The sequence below is a fragment of the Equus caballus genome, chromosome 20 (assembly GCF_041296265.1).
Source record: "Equus caballus isolate H_3958 breed thoroughbred chromosome 20, TB-T2T, whole genome shotgun sequence".
Taxonomy (NCBI): Eukaryota; Metazoa; Chordata; class Mammalia; order Perissodactyla; family Equidae; genus Equus; species Equus caballus.
In genome coordinates, this window is record NC_091703.1 from 44,019,025 (window position 1) to 44,041,011 (window position 21,987).

Genomic DNA, 21,987 nt, shown 5'->3' on the forward strand with positions numbered 1-21,987 from the left:
GAAGGGGGAAAAAGAGTAAAAAGGTTTAAAATCAATGTTCTAAGCTTTCATATTAAGAAGCTTGAAAAGAAGAGCAAATTTTAAATGAAAATATATAGAAAAAAAGTAAAAAATAAAAAGTGAGTGGAAATCAGTGAAATAGAAGACCAGTCACAGAGAAAACTAACAAAGCTAAAAGTTTGTTCTTTGAAAAAAAAATTAATAAATTTGTTAAACTAGACTGATTAAGAAAAAAGAAAGAAAACACAAATGATAGCAGGGACATTTCTACAGATCCCTATAGATATAAAGGGATGGAATTTTAGGAAGATCTTTATGCTTATTAATTGACAACTCATGTGAAATGGACAAAGTAATTGAAACATACAACTTACCAAAATGAACACAAGAAGAAATTAAAAATCCGGATAGCTTCATATTTATTAAAGAAACTGAATATGAAACCTTCGCACAGAGAAAACTCCAGGCCCAGTTTTCTTCATCAACTTCACTGGGGAGCTGTATCAAATACTTTAAGAGAAATAACACCAATGTTACAGAAACCATTTTAGAAAATAGAGAAGGGGGAGACATAGTCCAACTTGTTTTACAAAGTCAGAATATCCTTGATACTAAAACCTGACAAGGATGTTACAGGAAAAGAAAATTAGAGATGTGCATGCCTTGTGAACATAGATACAACCTATTAGCAAATCGAATCCACTGATGTATATAATAATTATAATACAACGTGACCAAGTGGTGTTTACCTGGGGAATGCATCTTATGTTCAACATTGGAAAGTCAGTCTACCTAACTCACCACATTACCAGAATAAGGGACAATAAGTACATGATTACGTCAACAGATGCAGAAAAAGCATTTGCTCTGCCTCCCTCTCCTGCATTCATGATAAAAATCCTCAGCAAACTAGGAATAGAAGAGAACTTGCTCATTCTGACAGGGGGGTTTACACAAAACCTACCGCTGACATGATACTTATGGCAAAATATTGACGGCATTTTCCTTAAGATTGAAAAAAAAAGCAAGGATAGCCCACGCTTGTCACTTCTGTTCAATACTCTACAGAAGGTCCAAGTCATTGCAAGAAGACGAGGAAAAGAATAAAAATATAAAGATTCAAAGGAAGAAGGAAAACAGCCTTTATTTGCAGATGACATAGCCATTTATGTGGAAAACTTCACGAAACCTACAAAAAATTATTGGCACTAACAAGTAAATTTGTTAAAGTCAGAGTGCATTTACGAATTATGTTTCTACATACTATCAACAAATAATTGGGAATCGAATTTGAAAATATGCCATTGCAAATAGCATAAAAACCATAATGTATCTACTAATATTTTTTTTAATATCCAAAACATCTACATTGAACACTATAAAACCTTGCAGAGATAAGTTTAAATAGACCTACAGAAATTATGAGATATGCCATGTCCATCAATTGGAATGTTCAGTTCTCCCCAAATTCATCTATTAATTCAATACCATCCCAAATTCCTAGCTGATTTTCTTGTTGAAATTGACAATATGATCCTAAAATTTATATGGAAGCGCAAAGATTATAGAATAGACAAAACAATCTTGAAAAAGAAAAACAAAGCTATGTACTTACATTATCTGATGTAAATATTTGCTATGAAGCTACAGTAATCAAGACAGTGTGGTATTACTGTTAGGACAAATCAATCAATGGGATAAAACAGAGGGTCCAGAAATAGGCCCACATATATGGTTAATCAATTTTTGCTTAAGGTAATTAAATGAGAAAATAAAAGTCTTTTTTAAAAAATGGATGCTTAAAAAACTGGAGATCCTTTAGGACAAAAGTGAACCTCAGCTCTTACTTTACACAATATATGAAAATTAATTCAAAATGGATCATAAACCAAACTGTAAAGCTTCTAGAATAAAACATTGGAGAATATCTTCATGACTTTGGGGTAGACAAGCATTCCTAGATAGGACACAAAAAACACTAACCACAAAAATTTTAAATTTTGATAAAATGGACTTAATGACAATTTAAAATTTGCCCATCAAAACACCTATCTAAGAAAACGAAAAGCCAAGCTCCAGACTGAGAGAAAATATTATATATATAGTAATATATATATAAAACAAAGGACATGAATCAGGAATATATAAATAACTCTAACAACTCACAAATAAAAAGACAAATGCTGAAAATAAAAATAGGCAAAGACTTGGACAGACACAAAAGAGGATAAAGAAGCAATACGCACCTCACACCCGTCAGAATGGCTATTCTTAACAAGACAAGAAATAGCAAGTGTTGGAGAGGATGTGGAGAAAAGGGAGCCCTTATGCGCTGCTGGTGGGAATGCAAACTGGTGCAGCCACTGGGGAAATCGGCATGGAGATCTCTCAAAAAATTAAAAATAGAACTACCATACGATCCAGCTATCCCACTACTGAGTATTTATCCAAAGAAAATGAAATCAGTGATCCAAAAAGATAAACGCACCCCTATGTTTATTGCAGCATTATTCACGATAAACAAGATGTGGAAGCAACCCAGATGCCCATCAACAAATGGAAGGCTAAAGAAGATGTGGAAGAGATATATATATATAATGAAATACTACTCAGCCATAAAACAGACAAAATTGTGCCATTTGTGACAACATGGATGGACCTTGAGGGTATTATGCTAAGCAAAATAAGTCAGACAGAGAAAAACAAATACCATATGATTTCACTCATATGTGGAAGATAAACAAACACATAGATGAGGAGAACAGATTAGTGGTTACCAGAGAAGAAGGAGGTGGGTGGAGGGCAAAAGGGGTATAGAGGCACATATGTATGGTGAAAAATAAAAACTGCAGTGTTGGTAGTGAACACGATGCAGCCTATACAGAAAGTGAAATATAGTGACATCCACCTGAAATTTACACAATGTTGTAAGCCAATATGACTCCAATAAAATAGTTTTTTTAAAAAGAAACAATATTTACAACTGTAAAAAAAAAGAAACTATATGAATAGCTCATAAGCACATGAAAAGATATGCTCACCATGAGCTACCACTTCATACCCACTAGAATAGCTAAAATTAAAAAGCCTTTCAATGCTAACTAAATGCCAGGGAGGATGCAGAGCAGCTGGAACTCTCTGTGTTGCTGAGGGGAATGTGAAGCAGTGTGACCACTTTGGGAAGTCGTTTGGCAGTTTCTTATAAAGTTAACCACATGCTCAACCTATGACCCAGCAATACCGCTCTGAGGTATTTATCCTAAGTGATGAAAATACATGTCCACAAAAAGACATAAAAATGTCCATAGCGATTTTATTCATAATAGCCAAACAATTCAAATGTCTACCAACAAGATGACCAAATTATAGTATAATCATACAATGGAATACTACTGAGGAATGAAAAAGGAACAAAGCATGGATCCACACAGCAAAATGGATGGATCTATAAAAACATCATGCTGGGGCTGGCCCCGTAGCCAAGTGGTTAAGATCGTGCGCTCTGCTTTGGCGGCCCAGGGTTTCACCGGTTCAAATCCTGGGCATGGACATGGCACCGCTCATCAGGCCATGCTGAGGAGGCATCCCACATGCCACAACTAGAAGGACCCACAACTAAAATACACAACTATGTACCGGGGGGCCTTGGGGAGAAAAAGAAAAAGAAAATCTTTAAAAAAAACAAAAAAACATCATGCTGAGTAAGCGAAGCCACCCGTAGAAGAATACATACTCTGCCTCCATTTTTAGCACCTTCTAGAACAGGCAAAAGTAATCTAAGGTGATAGAAGCCACAACAGCAGTGGTCTCTGGTGGGAGATATTGACTGGAAAGGGCAGAAGGAAGCTCTCTCAGGTGATGGCAGTGTTCTTTATGTTGGTTTCAGCCATGTTTACATGGGTATACTCATTTGTCACAACTCCTTTAACTGTACACTTGAAGTCCATGGATTTTATTGCATGGAAATTATGTATCAACAATAAAAATATTTAAAAATTGCCACCTGACTGTTAATTGACCTATTCTAGGCTGCGTCTCCCTTCTCCCTGAGGCCTGGACGCCTCAGCCTCAATGGCAGAGACACATGTTGTCAGTAACAATGAATATATCAGATAATATTGCAAAGGTAATGTCCCACTCTCTCTCCTTATTTCCTTTATGCATGTCCCTTTTAGGGTATGTATCTTTATCCTATTCATTTGTAAGAAGTCCTTATAATTAAAATTTTTAATTCCTTGACATAAATATCGCAAAAAACTCTTTTCTATTTATTCTTTGCTTTTTTATTCTCTTTATAGTGTTTTCTGACACAGAGAGTTTAAAATTCTTATTTTTGGCAAATCTCCCAGCCTTTTTCTCTATGGTTTCTGCCTCTGTTGTATTGCTTATATATGCCTGCCCCGACCAGACATTGGATCCATATACGGTTCTTTCTTTTAGTTCTTTTATATTTTCTTATTTAACATTTATCTCTTTAATCCACTTAGAATTTATTTTAGTTTAGAGTATGAAGAGAGGGTAAAACATAACTTTTTCCAAATAGTTAAATCTGCTCCATTTCCCTTTGTTAAATAAGCCCACCGATGTGGATGGCTCTCTTTGTGATATACCAAATGTCTGTACACATTTGGACTGATTCTGGCAACCCATCGCCTCTATTCTCCTCTGGGGCTGCCTGATGTGGTGGAAACTATGGGGATCCACTGATCTTCAAAGAAGAAGGGAATAAAAGACGGGATCATGAGAAAAATTACCAAGTGCTATAAAAAAAGGATGACAAGTTAAACGAATCTATTACAGAGAAGCAAATTGAACAATCTATTACAGCGGAAGAACAACTAATGGGAGAATAATTTAAATTAAGTCTAATATTCTCAGAGAGATAAGGGACAACATCTGAAGCATGAAACCAGAGCAAGCAATAATGGAAAAGAACAAATTAGAGATCTCATCTATGAAAAGAATAATTGTTGAGATAAGGAACTCAGTGAATGGAATGAATAACAAAGGAATGAATTGGTGAGGGAAAGACAGGATCAAGGAATACTACCAGAGGCATTGGGAAGGGATAAAGTAACAGAAAGTAGAAGAGAAAGATTAAGAGGCATGGAGGACAGAAAGAGAAACACAACATCTCCTCAAAGAAGTCACAAAAGGAGAAAAAAAGAAGGAACTACTTGAAAAAATAATACTGAGAATTCAAAGAAATATATAAGACATCAGATTGAATGTGTCCACACAGTTCCAAATAGAATGCACAAGGAAATACCTCACATTAAGACAGATTATAATAAAAATTTCAAAGAGAAATTTCTAAAATGTTCCAGAGAGATAAAACAGGCCAGCTAAAAGGAACGAAAATCAGATTGATATCAGAATTTTACACAGCAGTACTGGAGGTAAAAAGATGATGTAACAATATTTTTTAACTTTTGAAGACAAATAACTCTTCTAAACATCAGCTTAAAGCATAGAATTTATCCCAATTTAAAAATAGTGGTGAAGGGAATTAGAGAGTTTTGAGACCAAGGAAGTTAAGATAAAATATTAAAAAGTTATAGCTAAATGCTAGGTCTTAGTGTCTGAACGGATGAAGATGCACTTTTGTTCAGTACACCTTTATCCCATTGCTAGTGTTCTTTAAATGAATCTCACATTTCTGTATTGTAAATGTGGATTCGTCCAAATCCACTGCAGTTGGATAAGGTGAATAAATCAAGAAAGGATTGGGCTCAGCCAAATATAACTGAAAATCAACTAGCCGCGCCTTCAACACATGAGTGTTTATATGCATTTATTATTTTTACTATGAATATTTCCAAGTACACACAAAAGCAGAGATGATAACACATCTAACCCCCATGTACCAGCACCCAGCTTCATCTATTCTCACCTCTGTTTTGTTTTTGTTTTTTCAAAAACGTTCTATGGGTGCTGCCCTCTACTTCAATAGAATCACACCAGGAAGCACATGGTCTCTAGTTTCTAGATTAGTGATTCAGGTGACACAAGAAGTCAGCATTCATTAGATGTCTGAGATCCTACTGCCCAGGTAGTCCCACCCAGGTATAAATCCTACAGGAAGTTTCACGTGGTTCCATGAAGGAACACAGTGAGGATACTCATCCCAGCATCTTTGGCAATGCGGGAAGTGGAGGCAGAGCAACAGATCCGGGCCGGGCTCTGAATGATGAGCTTCGGCGGATGCATGCACACAGGGGATGGCTGCAGCACTGAAGAGCAGCAGGCTCCGGACATGCGCCCCAGCAACGAGTGAAGCCAGCTTACGAAGAAGGTGTATCATCATCTCTTATACAGGAGTGACAAATACAGTCACGGAAAACAATATCTCATGTTTTACAAGGATACACTCAAATTCAAGGTTACATGACAAATGCACTGGAGGGGTTGCCTTGAAGGGGAGGTAAGTGGGAATAGGAAATGGGGATACAAAGAATAAATTAAAGAAATGAAGCAAAAACGGTGCCTCACACAGACAGGTGGCGGTCGTGTGGCATGAGCTGAAATACAGGTGAGAAACTTGTTTTTTGACCTCCCCATCCCCCAAAAAAGGAAAGAAAATGGTGTGTTTAGTGCCCTGTGCTCTCTGGATGGTGGCCTTGTCCTGACTGGTGTTCAGCTGGGACGCCCTGGGACCCCCGTATCGGTTGTTTGAATGGCGGATGCAGATTCTGAGGGGTCACTGTCCAGGCCTTACGGGGTGTTACATGTTCTGAATATTTCTCTGGCCGTTTTTTGTTTTATGGAGGTGATATCCTGTCTGTTACCTAAAACATTTATCTTTCACCCACAGTCGATTATTGTTCTTCACCTTGACTCCTGTTTAGGCCGCGAACCTCCTCACATATCGAGCAAGCAGCATAAGGGACCCTGGCTGTCGGATCTTATCTGTCCACCATGCATTTTGCAGTCATTGTCTTCTGCTCCTGTTTTGAGCTGCTGAGTCATCAGCTCTTGCCATTTTAATTGCTTCTGATTTTTTTGTTTAACTTCTGGGAATTCCTCAGCTTCTGGTCTGCTGATTATGGCTTTTCTTATTTTCACTTTTAGGGTTTATTTATTTATTTATTTATTTTTGAGGAAGATTAGCCCTGAGCTAACATCCGCTGCCAATCCTCCTCTTTTTTGCTGAGGAAGGCTGGCCCTGAGCTAACATCTGTGCCAATCTTCCTCTACTCTCTATGTGGGACGCCTACCACAGCATGGCTTGCCAAGCGGTGCCACGTCCACACCCGGGATCTGAACCGGTGAACCCCAGGCCAAGGAAGCAGAACATGCACACTTAACGGCTGCATCCTGGGGCCAGCCCCTAGGGTTTATTTTTAAGTCATTTTTTAATCTCATTTTAAGATATCTGGGGTGGAAGGAGGGAAGACTGGCAGGATTCACATACCATCTTTTTTTTCTTTTTGAGGAAAATTAGCTCTGAGCTGACATCCACTGCCCATCCTCCTCTTTTTGTGTGTGTGCTGAGGAAGATTGGCCCTGAGCTAACATCTGTGCCCATCCTCCCCTATTTCATACATGGGACACCTGCCACAGCATGGCTTCATAGCGGTGCCTAGGTCCATGCCTGGGATCCGGATGCGAAACCATGGGGCTAAAGTAGAGCGCGTGAGCTTAACTGCTGCGCCACTGGACAGGTCCCCCACGTGCCATCTTGCTCAGCTTCCCCCTTGCACGTTTCAATCCAAGGGCTTGAATTTAAGGGCAAGAGGAAACACACACACACACAGGGTGCTCAGGCAGCACAGAGGCAAGAAACAGAGAAAAGGTGGGGCCCCGCTGAGGTGGAGGTGAGAGACAGCAGGAGTCCCAGGAGAGAAGGAGCAGGGGCGGAGTTAGGGAAAGCTGGCAGATAAAGGGGAGGGTTGACCGATGCAAAAAAACCTCGCATGGGTGCCCAGTTTGCGGGGAGGCGAGGGCTGGGGAAGCAGAGTGCTCAGTACCAGGGTGAAGGGTCACCACAGCTGAACTCGGAGCCGGGGGTTGTCTCCAGCACGCTTGGGCGCTCGTGTTTCCTCACAGGGCTGTGGTGTTCAGTGGTTAGGGGCGGCTCCCAATAGCTGGGTAGGGGGAGAACAGGTATTCATCCCGGATCCACGGATGAGGCTAAAGGCACCCAAGAGTCCCGGGGCCAGGCTGGGTGGGCACGATCAGAAAGGCGCATCACTGCTGTCCCCACAGTGTCCTAATGACCCTGGGGAGGGAGGATGAGGAGGGAATTCATAAAGTGAAGTGAATCCTTTCCCCACCCTCTTCCCTGCCCCTCCCTCCTACCCTGTCCCTGGAACCGGCCCCTCCTCTCCCCTTTCTCCTCCCTTTCATCTACTTCCAGCTGCCCCCCTCCATACACCTTCTCCCCAGTCCAGCTGCACCCCTTCCTGCCCCTGCACCTTCTGCCCACTCTCAGCTCTCCCCCCTGCCCTCCTTGCTCTCAGGATGGAGAAGGTGGCAGAGCCCGGGGTGGAGACTCTGGGAAGGCCTCTGTGTTTCTCTAAGGTTCCATTTCTTTTGAATGGGAGCAAATGACATGGAAGTGAAAGGTGGAAATTGCGAGAAACAATGAATATTTAGGTTAGACTCAGTTACAATCTCTCACCTCTGTGCTCTCTGGCTGCCTCTTCCTGGCCACCTTTCCTGGAACAGAAGCTGTCCCCAGCTCTGTTGCCCCCAAGTCCAACCCAGGTCCACTCACCAGCACCTGCAGCTCAGGAGCACAAACAGGGTTGACAGCACCAGGTCCTGGGCATGAGGAGTCCACACAGCATGGTGACCAGGGAGCTGGGGGCAGCCGAACCAGGAGAGAAGGGGGGACTTGAATTCTGGGCAGGAGGAGAGAGAAGGGAGGAGGGACCTGGGCTAGGATGTCAGCTGCTCCTGCAGTGTCCCTGAGCCAGGCCCCCTGTGGGGAGAGCTTGTTGGTATGAGGACCACCCTGAACTGACTGTGCAGAGGCAATGGACACAGGAGAGGGGGACAGGTCACAGGGTCTCTCTAGGCCTGTGAGAAGACCCGGTCATAGGGAACCCAGAAGTCTTGGATGGAGGAAAAGGCAGGTTAGGGGAAGAGACAGGGATGGGAGCTCGGGGGGGGGGGGGGGGGGGGGGGGGGGGGGGGAGTGCGGGGTCTGGGGGGGGGGGGAGCCGGGGCGGTGGGGGGGTGGGGGGGGAGGGGAGTGTTACCGAGCAATGGGCTGGCTCTGCTCACCACGATCTGAAGCCAATCGATCAATCACAAGTTAGGGGTCAAGAAAGGAAGTTTTAATTCGATTAGCTGCTATAATCGGGAAGATGGCAGACTAATGTCTCAAAAAAAAAAAGCACCTTCAAAAATTACAGATTCTTGAGGCAGGTAGATAGGGAAAATGGGCAGGAAGCAGGGGGTTTCCTTCAGGCATGATGGACTCCAGGGTCTTTGATTGTTCCCTTCTTCTCTCAGCTGGGACGGATGCCTTGTAGGTGTGTTTCCCACCTGTGCTCATCCTGTTCCTAGAGAGAAACTCATAGAACAAAGTTTTAATTTATCAAGCTAGCTGGGAGTACATACGTAAGCGGAGGCCCTAAATCAGGAGAAGATGTGAATTTTTTAGAGTAGTGCAGAGCAGCGAGTAGTCACACGGGGGAGGGGCTGGGGCCATTTATCGTAACAAAATGGCCTCACTTATGTTCGCTTACAGGAGGGACAGAGCCAGGGAGCAGGAACAATCCCACAGGTCAGAAAGGACAGGGCGGCAGGCTGGACCATCAGTTGGAACTACTGAGGCCAGAAGAGAGGGCAGATTTGCTGGGGTGAGGTGGGGGGGAGAAGGACCCAGAATCAGAGCTGGGCACACAAGGTGTAAGGACCACCTAGAGGGGCCCAAGGAGGGCTCTCGGGACCCAGCAGTCAGGAGCCTGGGCTTTGCCCTGTCTCTGCTCCTAAGTGTCCGGGTGACGGTTTGGGACAGGCCCCATGCGATCTCTGGGCCTCGTTTCCTCAGCTGCGATGACTTGGATGACTCGTAAGATGCTGGGCTCTGAATTCCAGCAGGCTCCTCCTCACACCTGTAGGGCTGTCAGGGAGGAAGGAACGACTATGACCATCCGTGCTCTCATCAGGGTTCCTATGTGTCACATCCCTAACGACACCCAGCACCTGACAGCATCCTCATTTCGCTGGTTGAAAAGGTGTAAAGTGGCATCTCAGGGTTGTTTTAATCGACACTTCTTTGATTACTAACAAGCGTGACCATCAGTTGTGTGCCTTTTGGCTTTCCTCTTCTACAAACTGTCTTTCATATACTGTATCTGTTTTCCACTGAGAGTCCTGTCTTCTTCCTGTTGGTTAGCATTAGCTCCTTGTGCATCATGGGTCATATTGCGGTGTTAGTGTTAGACATTTTCAGTTAATTTTTCCCAGTCTATCATCTGCTGGATAACTTTTTCCATAGTGTTGTTCATTGAACAGAATTCCTCAGTCTTGGTGTAATCAAATTAATGACTTTTTGCCTGATGATTTGTGCTTTCGAAGTTTTGTATAGGAAGCCCTTCCTCAGCCCTAGGTCACACAGGCATTCATCTGTTTCCTTTTTATATTACCTTAATAATTTTATTTTTCAAAAATATATCTTAGATCCATCTGAGGTTCATCTTTGACTATTGTGTTAGGTACAGATCTAGTTTTTTTGGTTGGTTGATTTTTTTTAATCCGCTCTGCCAGTTTTCTCATGGATGTCCAACAAATAATAAGCCTTTTGCCTCATCGATTCCTGGTGTTACCTTCTCATAAAGTATGTTCCCGTATGTACATGGACCTGTCTGGAACTCTTTAGTGTGTCCACTGTTCCATTTATCAGTTTTTGCACCAGCACCACTGTGATCAGTTGTATTACTTAGTAGTATATCCTAATATTTAGTAGGACAAGTCCTCTCTTTTTATTTTCCCTTTTTCATGGTTGACATAGTTATTCAGGCATCTTTATTTTTCCATGTCATTTTAGAGTAAGTTTATGAAGTTCTTCAAAAAACTAAACTCCAATTGTGTTTAGGATTACATTTAGAGACTTTCAATTTGGGGGAAATTGACATCTTTATAATATTCTTATCTCATCCAAGATCGTAGATTATGTCTATTTACCTGTGTCGTTAATTAGCATCCCAAAGTTCTCTCCAAAGAGGTTTTGGTTACATTAATTCTTTCTAGATACTTTATAGACTTTGTTACTATTCTGAACAGTGTCTTATTTTGATTAGATTTTCTGAGTGATTAATTCTAGTGTAGAGAAACACTTTTGACCATTGTCAGTTCATCTTGTATCCGGCAGACTTGCTAAACTCCCTCATGAAATCTAATGGTTTGTGGATTCTGCTTATTTTTTTCTAGGTAGATGGTCCCCTCATCTCAAATTGTGACGATCTTCACTCTTCCTGTCTCATCTCCTTCCCTCTTATCTGTTTTCTGTTTCTTTAGAGCACTGGCCAGGACCTCTCATACTATATTAAGCATTAGTAGTAGCTGTGGAAATCCTTAATTTGAATTTCTACTTTCTCCACTAAGTAATATTTACTGTGGTCATTGGTATTCAGTCTCTACCAGGTTCTTTCTCCCCATTTCTAGTTTGTTAAGGGTTTTCCCCTATAATAATAACTGTGTTGAATTTTCCAGATGTTTTTTCTGCATCAGTTGACTTTTTTCCTTTAGTTTATTAATTTGGTTCGTTTACATGGATAGATTTTCTGAAGTTGGACAATCCTTTTGGTCCTGGGATAAACCCCACAGGATCATAATACATTCTTTTTTTAATACACTGTTGAGTTCAGTTAGCTAATATTTATTTTGGTTTTGACTCTGTTCATCAGAGAAACGAACCTATAATTTAATTTTCTTGTATTATCCTTAACTGGTTTTGAGATTAAGATGACCCTAGCCTCTTAAAATAAGCTGGGCAGCTTTTGTTTCTTTTCTGTTTTCTGCATCATCTTGTATAAAATATGAATCAAATGTTTGTTAAAAGATTGGTGATACCTGTAAAACCATCTGAGTCTGGAATTTTCTGTGAGGTTGGCTCTTTACCTAACGTTTCAGTGTCTTTAATATTTATTCATCTATTCAAATCTATTTCCTCTCGTGCTAATCTTGGCATTTTATATTTTTAAGGAATTTGTCCACTTCTAGCATTTCAAACAAGTATTTATTCAGGATTTATTTATTTAAAAATCTTTTCAAGTGAGTGTGTGGTTATTTTCTTCTTTTCCTTCAATTTATTGTTCATTTATATCTTCTTTTATCTTGATCAGTCTCGTCAGAAGGAGGTCTGTCTTATTAGACTTTTCACAGCACAAATTATGTGTTTTCTTATTCACCATTTTTATGTTTATGTGGGATGCCACCACAGCGTGGCTTCACAAGAGGTGCTAAATCTGCCCCAGGATCTGAACCTGCGAACCCCAGGCCATCCAAGTGGAACACATGAACTTAACCACTATGCCACCTGGCTGGCCCTTAGCTCATTTATCTTTAACTTTTTGTATTTTCCAACAAATATACTTAAAGTTGATAATTTTCCCTCTACATATTAGCTATGCCCTATAAATTTTGATATAGTGTTTATACTATCATAATATACTTTATTGTATATTTAATGATTTATATAACAATATATTAATAAATATTTAGTTTCAAATATACTATTATAGCTTTACTTCTATGCGTTCTTAACTTTATTGCATTATCCCTGGAGAATATATTCTGTAGATATTAATTCTTTGGAATTTATTCAAGCTTCTTTTATTTCCTCATCCAAAGTTTACTTTTCTAACTATTCTCTGTGTATTGGAGAGAATGTTTACTACCTGTTTTTATTTATGTAGAATGTTATATATGTGTATGCATGTACACAGTTTATATATATTTATAAATAATGTATTTTATTGAATATTCATATTGCATTTATATAGTTGAAAATATTTTAAGCATGTAAATACATATTTTCAAAAATTATTTATTTTATAATATATTCCCATAAATATATATCATAATGTACCTAACATATTTATAAGTATTACATAAATATGTATAATACCTGGATTTTATTGATTATCTCATTTAGAACGTAGATTCCCTCGTTTATTTTTTTATCTCACTGATCTATGATCTTCTGAGAGGGATGTGACTTTCCAACAGCAATTATTAATTATTTATTTCTCTTTGCTTTTCTGATAGTGTTACTTGGTATATTTTATGGCCATATATTTAGGTACACATGTTTATGATGGTTCTATTTTCTTATTAAGTGTACATTTTATCAGTATTTATTGTATGTCTTTGTCTCAGAATATTATTTTACCTTAAATTCTATTTTGTTCAATATTAAGATCGCTACTACAGTTTACTCTGTTTCATATTAGCCAGATATATTTTTCCAATTTTTTTATTTTAACCTTTTAAAATCTTTTTTTCAAGTTTATCTCTTGTGGACAATATATTGTTGCAATTTTTAAAAACCCAAACTGAGTCTTTATCCTTGTTTTGTGGGTTTAACCCACTTAAATTTATTGAAACTGCTTTTATAATAGGACCCGTTTCTGCCTTCTTATTTCATTCTCTCCATCGACTGTGATTTATTTAAAAATGAGTTATTTTCCTATTTTCCTTTGGAGAGAGTTTTATTTTGCTGGTGAAGGGTATACCTTCCATTTCCTTAACTGAAGACCCATATTTATATTGATTTACTCCACTTGCTGCCTCAGACCTATCAACATCTGCCTGTTGCCTCCTTGAGACAAGTACTCAACCCTCCTTTCACGGCCCTCTGCTCTCTCCTCCTCACCCCAAGTTGGTGTTGTCTAAAATGTTATTTTCCAATTGTCATGGATACGTTTTCTCTTTCTCTTCATTTTGGTTCTAGCCGCTTTTTTTTAAAGGATAAAAACAGACTTTGCCATGGTGCTTGCTCACGCTTACTTCCTCACCTCTTGCAGCATCTCCTGAATTTGTTTTTCATCTTAACCGAGTACTTCCTCCAAGAGCGTTTTCAGTGGGGATCTCTGCATGTGGCAAACCTTCTGAGGTCTTAGAAGTCCCAAAGCATCGTGATCTCACATTTGGATGACACTTTGGCTGGATATAAAATTCTAGGTACTAAGTTCTTTTCTTTAATACTTTAATAATTTTAACTTAATTGTCTTGCAGCTGGTGTTCTTCTTAAGAAATCTGATGTAGACCTAATTCTTGTTCTTTTATAGGTGATCTGAAAATCTTCTTGTCTTTGATTGTCTTACATTTCACATAATGGGGCTAGGGCTGTGTGTGTGTGTGTCCTGTTTACCTCTCTTGACAATGTACAAGTCTTTTTGATCTGAGATCTTTTTCTACAATTCTGAGAGATCAATATTAATTTTTTCTCCAAATATTTCTCCTTTCCATCTTTTCTCTCCCACAGGGATTCTTTTTTTTTTTTTTAAGATTTTATTTTTTTCCTTTTTCTCCCCAAAGCCCCTCAGTACATAGTTGTATATTCTTCGTTGTAGGTCCTTCTAGTTGTGGCATGTGGGCCGCCACCTCAGCGTGGTTTGATAAGCAGTGCCATGTCCGTGCCTGGGATTCGAACCAACGAAACACTGGGCCGCCTGCAGTGGAGCGCGCAAACTTAACCACTCGGCCACGGGGCCGGCCCCTCTCCCACAGGGATTCTTAATGACCGTATGCTAGTAGATGTATTTTTCCATGTCTCTTCACTTCTCTTTGATTTTTTAATCACTTCTTGCTTTCCAGGAACTTTCCGGGAGAATTCCTCAACCTCTCTTCCAGTTTGCTCTCCAGCCACATCTATCCTTTATTTATCACGTGTGATGGTCTTTATTTCAGCTATAATATTTGTCACAACTAGTATGACCATTTAGCTCTGTTTACTGGTTCTTCTCTTGATTCAGGTTTCTGTCTCCCCTCACCCCTCTAGCTCTCCTGATCATATTCACTTGGAATTACTGTACTGTCAGTTCCCATAGTTCTGCTTCAGATCATTTCTATTATTTGGTGTGTTGTCATTCTTTTAAGATAATAGTTCTCCAAAGATGCCAAGTTATTTTGGCTTGTGAATTCAGATTCCCCTGAGATGATCGTATACTCAGTCTGGTAACAGGTAATGTGGAAGAAGGGAAGGCTAAATCCTTCTATCTAGTGAGTTTTATGTGGGAGGATAAGCCGCAGAGCATAAGGGAACCCCCTAATGTACCCACATTGCTGCTGTTCCCATCCTCTGGTCAGGGTTTCACCTTTAAACTCATTGGGAGATCCTCCCTAGTGTGTAACCCACCTGCCTTGGAGTTTGGAGAAGGAAGTGGTTAGGGAGCAAATGCCCATGGGCAGCTGGCCATCTATCTTCACCAATATCCCACTGCTCTGGCTGTGCCTCGTGGTCCCTAGAGTACCTGCGATCTAGGCTGCTGCAGCCCATTTCTGTGGTGAAGGAGAAGCCATGGAAGTCTCAAGGCCCATGACTGCAAGAGTGAAGAGCAGAAGCAAGTTTCCTCTCACCTATTTCTTGCTTTGTCTCTAGCCACCATCTGCCGCAGTCTGTGGTCACTCTCTCCACACTCACCCCTCACCCTTCAACATATTTCAGCACAGGCTTCAGCTCCCACACTGTTTTGGTCCCATTTGTTCTCATTCCAGAAATCTGTGTCTAACTGTCTTTACTATAGTTCCTCCCAAATTAATGGCCTGTACCCTCTTCCACATTCCTCTCTCCCCAACTTTGTATCTGAGCCCTGGGAACTCCTCTGCAGGACTCTGTGCCTCAACCGTCTTGGAAAGAATCCATGGGTCCCCCTCTCCCTGACTCTGAGGCCACATGAGCTATCTGGCCATCCCTTCCCAGGACCCTCCCTCCTGGTAACATTCCTGACTTACCTGTGCTCAGAGCCATTGAGGGAAGATGGGCCAGAGGTCCCCTCTGGAGAAATGATCAGAACTAAGGAGGACACAAAGAAGACAGTGGCTGCCTGGGAGACCAGAACAGAGAATAGGATTGGCCCCAAAAACCCTTGAGAAAGTGGAGAGGGGACAGAGCAGCTCCTTAGGGTCCCTCAGGCCAGCTGAAGTCCAGACTGGTACTGTGCCCTAAGGGGGGCAGTTTCTCCCCAAGTTGGTGGGAAGCGAGGGGCAGAGCTGGGACATGCAGGTCCAGGGTCTTCCAGGACAGGCATGCCCCTTGGGACACCCAGCCCATCCATGGCTATCTTTGTGATCTGATCAGATTGTGCACATTTATCTCCCTGGGTCTTGAGCCCAGTAAGCCCTGAACATAGCTTCCCACCAGCCCAGGCCCCAGGAGCTCAGCCCTCAGAGCCGGGCCCCCCGGTGCTCCCATCCCTGAATCAGAGGTTAACCCAAGCTGCATGGCCACCCTTCTTCCCTCCCCACACTGAGACCCCAGACCTACCTGTACTTGGTAGGAGTGAGGTGGGGGTCCACACAGGAAAGTGGTTGGGGCTGAAGAGAAAAGAAAGTAGACAATGACCGTCCAGAGGACAAGAAGAGAGAATGGGGTCTGGCCTCAAAGCTGTGAGGGGAAGTGGGGGACCTAGAGACAATCCCTCAGGGCCCCTTAGGCCAGAGGTGACCTGTGCCTAAGGTCTACACACTAGAGCTATTGGGGGGTGTGTGTAAGCAAGGGACAGGCAGAATCAGAGCGAGACTCGGGACTCCTCTCTGGTGAGCCCCGGGCATACCTTCCTACTAGTTGGGGCCAGGACTGGCAAAGTGGAGAAGAGGTGAGAGCCCATCTCTGGAGACCAGGGCCCCCGCTCCCCTTGGATCAGAGCAGAAGACCTGGTAGGATCTGGGGTGATGGAGTCACACAAAGTGGGTGAGTGACATTTCCCGCAGGCCTGGGAGGGAGGGGGCATTTCCTTAAGAAAGGAGCTCTTCCGGAGACAAGACCAGGCTGATGTTTCTGAGAATAGTGACCAAGTTCCTGGAAGAGTTGTAGCTTCTAGACCATTAGGACCCGAAGTCCTCCTCCGTCCGCTGAATCATGGTGATGATGAAGAGGCCAGCACCCAATGCATCCCAGATCATGTGTCAAGAGTCCTGAGCTGCTGTCGGGAGCTTGGAGCTGGTGACTGATCAGGTACACTCATGTGAAGATGTCTGCTGACACCGAGTTCTCCTGTTGTAGGGCCCTCCCTCGAGAGGGTACTGCCACTGCACGGAGAGTGTCTGCCCCGCCACTTCATGAAACTCTTCAGGCATGACTGTCTTTCCCCAGGAACCTGGATAACAAGCTCTCAGTTCAGGGCCCTGGCCGGACCCAGCCACACCTCTCCCAGGGCCAGGGAAAGGGGACAGGGAGCAACTTCTGATGCCCACATCCAGAACACGGTCTTCAAAGCCAGCCCTCTGGTCACAGAGTCACCCTGCTCCCTGCCCCACCCTCTCCTTCACCCCCTCCATCTCACCTGAGGCCAGGAGCACCAGGAGGACAGGTGGCAGGAGCAGGTGTGGGGCTCCCCAAGCCATGTCATCCCCAGCCTGTTTTTGACAATGGAGGAGTGGAGAAAAGGGGAGCCCTCTGGGGAGAGAAAACCAGAAGCTGGGCCTGATTCTGCCTCAGTTTCCCAGCCTCTCTCAGTTGGAAGAACTGAGAAAGAGCAACACCTTGACTGGGGAAGCCATTGGCCTGAGCGGCGGGCTGTGTGGGCAGAGGGGAGGGAGGGGCAGCCAGGCCTGCATGGGGGGCCACCAGCTGCAGGGTCTGTCTCTGGGCCTGGAGACCTCAGCCCTGTCTCAGTTGTTCTCTTTGCCCAACTTCTCCCCATCTCCATCACTCCACACCTTTCCCTCTCTCACAGTCCTTCATTGTTGCTGGGGAAAGCTCGGAGAATGTCCAAGAAGAAACTGTGGGGAAATAAGAGGCTGTTCCTCCTTTCTTTCTCTCTGTGCACTGCCTGTGAATGGTCAGAGGGCCAAGAAGGCCTGACCAGAGACCTGACTCCCTCTGGGCCTCAGGCAAGACAGGGACCCCACTCCCAGGCATGATGGGTCAATGATGTGTTTTCGCCCTGGGAGTGTTTGAGCGGGGGACAGAGTTTCCATTCCAGGAGCTATAAGAATGGTCCCTGGGAAAAGTGGGGCCAGGAGGGATGGGAGAAAGAGAGCACTGAGCAAGGAGTATCAGAGGGGAAGGCAGGAGGGAGCAGATCAGTTAGGGGGAGAAAGCAGAGTGAGGAGTCAGCCTCATCTCTGTATCTTCAGTTCTCACTCCTCAAAGGTGCTCAGTCAGTGTCGGGTGGAGGAATACATGAGTGGGCGAAAAGATGACAAATCCTTTCATTGTAACAACGTGTGTGTAAAAATGTGTGGAGGAACAAAACAGCCAAAATTGGAACAACCTGAGCAAGAAAATTAAGTGGTATGGAATTAAAACCCAAAGTATAAAATAAATATCCATGACTCCATACCGATATAATAAACGATTGAATAAATAAAATAGTGGGGGAAATAGGCACATCTCCCATGCAGAGGAATTCCAAATAGTTGATGTAGATCTCTGCCCTCACGGAGGGGCAGCGTCACTCCCGCCCCTTCAGTGTGGGCTGTGCACAGTAACTTTCCTCCAAAGAGGACAGCATGGATGGGGGGAAAGAGTCACTTTACAGTGGAGAACCTGACAGCCACCCACCAGTCTGGTGACCAAGGTCAACATCAACAGTCATAAGTCACGTTGATGGCATGTGCCCTTGACATGATGCGATGAGAAGGACACTTGACCACTCTGGTCTTCCTCCCCCAAAACCCTAAGCCCATGAGAAGAAACACCAAACAACTCTTGAGTGAGGGACATTACTAATCCCTGACCGGCCCTCCCCAAAGCTGTCAAAGTCTTCAAAGATAAGGAACTACTGAGAAACTGTCACAGCCAAGAGGAGCCTAAAGAGATGTGATGACTAAATGTAACGAGGTGTCCTGGATGGGATCCTGGAACAGAAAAAGGACATTAGGTGAAAGCTAAGGAAATATGAATGAAGTATGGACTTCAGTCAATAATAATACATCATTATTGGTTTGTTAATTGTGACAAATGCACCATACTAATGTAAGAGATTACTAATAGGGGAAACTGGGTGTGGGGTATCTGGGAACTCTGCAATGTCTTCATAACTTTTCTAAAATCTAAAACTATCCTAAAATAAAAGGTTCATGTAAAAATGTAGAGAGACTATTTATATAAAATCTGTATAAAAACTTTGATAACTAACAAAGAAAAAAATATTTTTTTAACTTGGTTTGATGCCATTTAAAAGACTAGTTTATCTGAGGTCTGCTTGCCGTGCTGCACTCTGACCACATACAGCCATGTGTCACTTAATGACGGGGCCACGTTCTGAGAAATGCGTCCTTAGGTGATCTCATCGTTGGGAGAATATCAAAAAGAACTCTTACACACACCTAGATGGTAGAGCCTACTACATACCCAGGCTATACTCATCTTATGGGACCACCAGCCCATATGAGGTCCATCATTGACCAAAAGGTCATTATGTGGCGTGCAACTGTACATATCCCTCTGGGTGTTGAATTCCCATCGCAGGTCTTCCCAGCTGGTTATCACCTAGCTCTCCCTAGCTGTGTTCAGTCTTCGGAGCATCCTGTTCAGGTAATGTGATTGTCCCACCTCCCTAAAATGAACAGACACTCTGGTCTGCTCAAGACCCCACATGTCCCTGGACCTCCCTGCCCTGGTCCTGCGGTGGAACTGAGCCCTGGGGATCCCAAGGGAGAAGGGTGATAAAAGGAGGGAGGAGACGGGAAGTTGGACTTTCTGAGGAAAACGACCACGAGGCCTGGAGCCCAAGCTGTCACTAGGCACCAGGAGGCTGCCCAGGGAAGAGGGGACAAAAGGAGGAGGGGTCTGCAGCTACTTCCTGTCTTGACCATGTGTCCTGGCTGCCGAGTTCATGTGAGCCCTTAGCTATCCTGCCTTAACTGGACTTCTCGGCTCAGAGGCCTCAGCCTGCGTTAAGACCCCATTATCTGTGCCCACCCCTGTCTCTGGCCCCCAGTGTGCCTAGTTCCCCCCACGGCCGTTCCTGACTGCCATGCTGGTCCTGCCTCAGACTGTGCTGGCGCTTGTCCTGCTTCCCCAGCCTCCGGAATGCCTCCCGGGCTGCTCCCCAACGAGCCTCACTTACGTGGGGCCACAAGCGGACCCTCTTGCAAGAAGCTGGCGCAGAGGACTCCAGCCTGCCGCCACCACCCCTACCCCTGCACGAGCACGGAGTGTCTGGCTGCTCACTATGGCTCCTGATCCTGTGCTGTGTTCTGTCGCACCATACTGTGGACACTCTTCGCTCCTATCCAGACGGCCTGTGAGTCCCCTGAGAGCCAGGCTGCCTTCTCTCATTCATTGAGTGAGCCTCGCCTTGCTCAACCCTGCGGAGCTGTTGGCGCATGCTCCTTGACCTGATGGGGCGGGGCCACAGAGCGCCTCTCCAGCCTCTTGCTGTTTGCCCCTGTGGAGGCTGAGCTGCAGAGCAGACCAGTGACTTGCCCAAAGTTTTGCCAAGATTTCACAACTGAGCTGGGCATTTGAACCCTGTCCTCCAACACCCCTAGCGCTTTGCCCACCGCTGAGCAGACCCATCGCCCTCGCTTCCAGCAGCGTATCACCGTCATCCATTCAAATGGGCCACACTTCCACTTGCTGGTTCAAGGGCAAGGAAGCCTCAGAGGAGACTCGGGGTGGGGTAGGGGAGTGGGGCGACAGAAGGACGCAGGCACCAAAATAATATAAACCCTTTCTTGGAGAAAGGAAAATAAAAATCAGAAGTATGATTCTCTCTTTTTTTTTTTTTTTTAAGATTTTATCTTTTCCTTTTCCTCCCCAAAGCCCCCCAGTACGTAGTTGTATATTCTTCGTTGTGAGTCTTTCTAGTTGTGGCATGTGGGACGCTGCCTCAGCGTGGTTTGATGAGCAGTGCCATGTCCGCGCCCAGGATTCGAACCAACGAAACACTGGGCCGCCTGCAGCGGAGCGCGCGAACCCAACCACTCGGCCACGGGGCCAGCCCCTGAGTCTCTCTTTAAGAGGAAAATCTGCTTGAGTTAAATGGAAACTATAAATCAAACTACCCAGGTGTGAAAGTACAATGTGCTATAAGTTTTTATTCAGTATTAATAAGAAGCTAAATTTATAGCAAGGAACTGAAAGCTTTGTAGCCAACCAGCTGTATTGAAGGAAAAATCTAGGAAGCAGTGCTGTCAGACAGAATTTCCTGTGATTATAGAAATGTTCTAGACCTCGCCATCCAACACAGCAGCCACTAGCCCCATGCAGCTGCTGAGCACCTGACACACAGCAAGTGCAACTGAGGAACTGAATTCTTATTTTTCATTTAATTTTAATTACTTTAAATATAAATAGCCACATGTGTCTAGTTGGAGTGTTACATAGCGCAGCTCTGGATGCCTGAGATGAACTTGCACACCCTGCCCCCTCACAGGGGCAGATCTCTTTGCTGTGTCATGTTTGTGAATGTCAAAACTGTAAAGCTGATAGGAGATAATGTATGATAATATCTTCGCACGTTGTCTAAAAGACAACATTCAAAATATTATTGTGCTTCAGATTGGGAAGAGCATGGTAAATAAGATCCCCAAACATAAATCACAAGGAGAAAATGGATGGATTCAATTACATTGTCAAACGCTGGCTTCCCAGATATCACCAACACAACCTGTTGATAAGAGAAAGCTGGGTTTATTGTGTATGGGGTCAAGGAGAACCCCGCCTCTGCAGAGCTGGGGGAGCATCTGAGAGGGGGGCAAGGTCAGAATTTATTGAGAAGTTTGGTCTAAGGCGGGTCTTTCCAAGGAGGGGCTGAACCAGGATTGGAAAAGGCTCACAACACAATAGTCCAGGACCGGTGGAAACAGCAAGACAAGGATTTTGAGGCAGGGATTCAAAGAATCTTAGGGTGCAAG

At 43.6% G+C, this 21,987-nt stretch overlaps 1 long non-coding RNA gene across 2 annotated transcripts in view; it reads left to right on the plus strand.

The window, feature by feature from the left end:
- The window catches only part of LOC111769321 (uncharacterized), a 37,167-nt gene extending 17,953 nt beyond the window's left edge, over positions 1 to 19,214 (plus strand). The window contains exons 1-2 of one of the 2 annotated variants that reach the window (XR_002802269.2): positions 14,032 to 14,139; positions 17,183 to 19,214. This is a non-coding gene — a long non-coding RNA (uncharacterized lncRNA). Of the gene's footprint in view, positions 1 to 14,031; positions 14,140 to 17,182 lie in introns of those variants that run through there. The other variant, XR_011429741.1, reaches the window with a different exon arrangement.
- Positions 19,215 to 21,987: the final 2,773 nt, after the last annotated feature.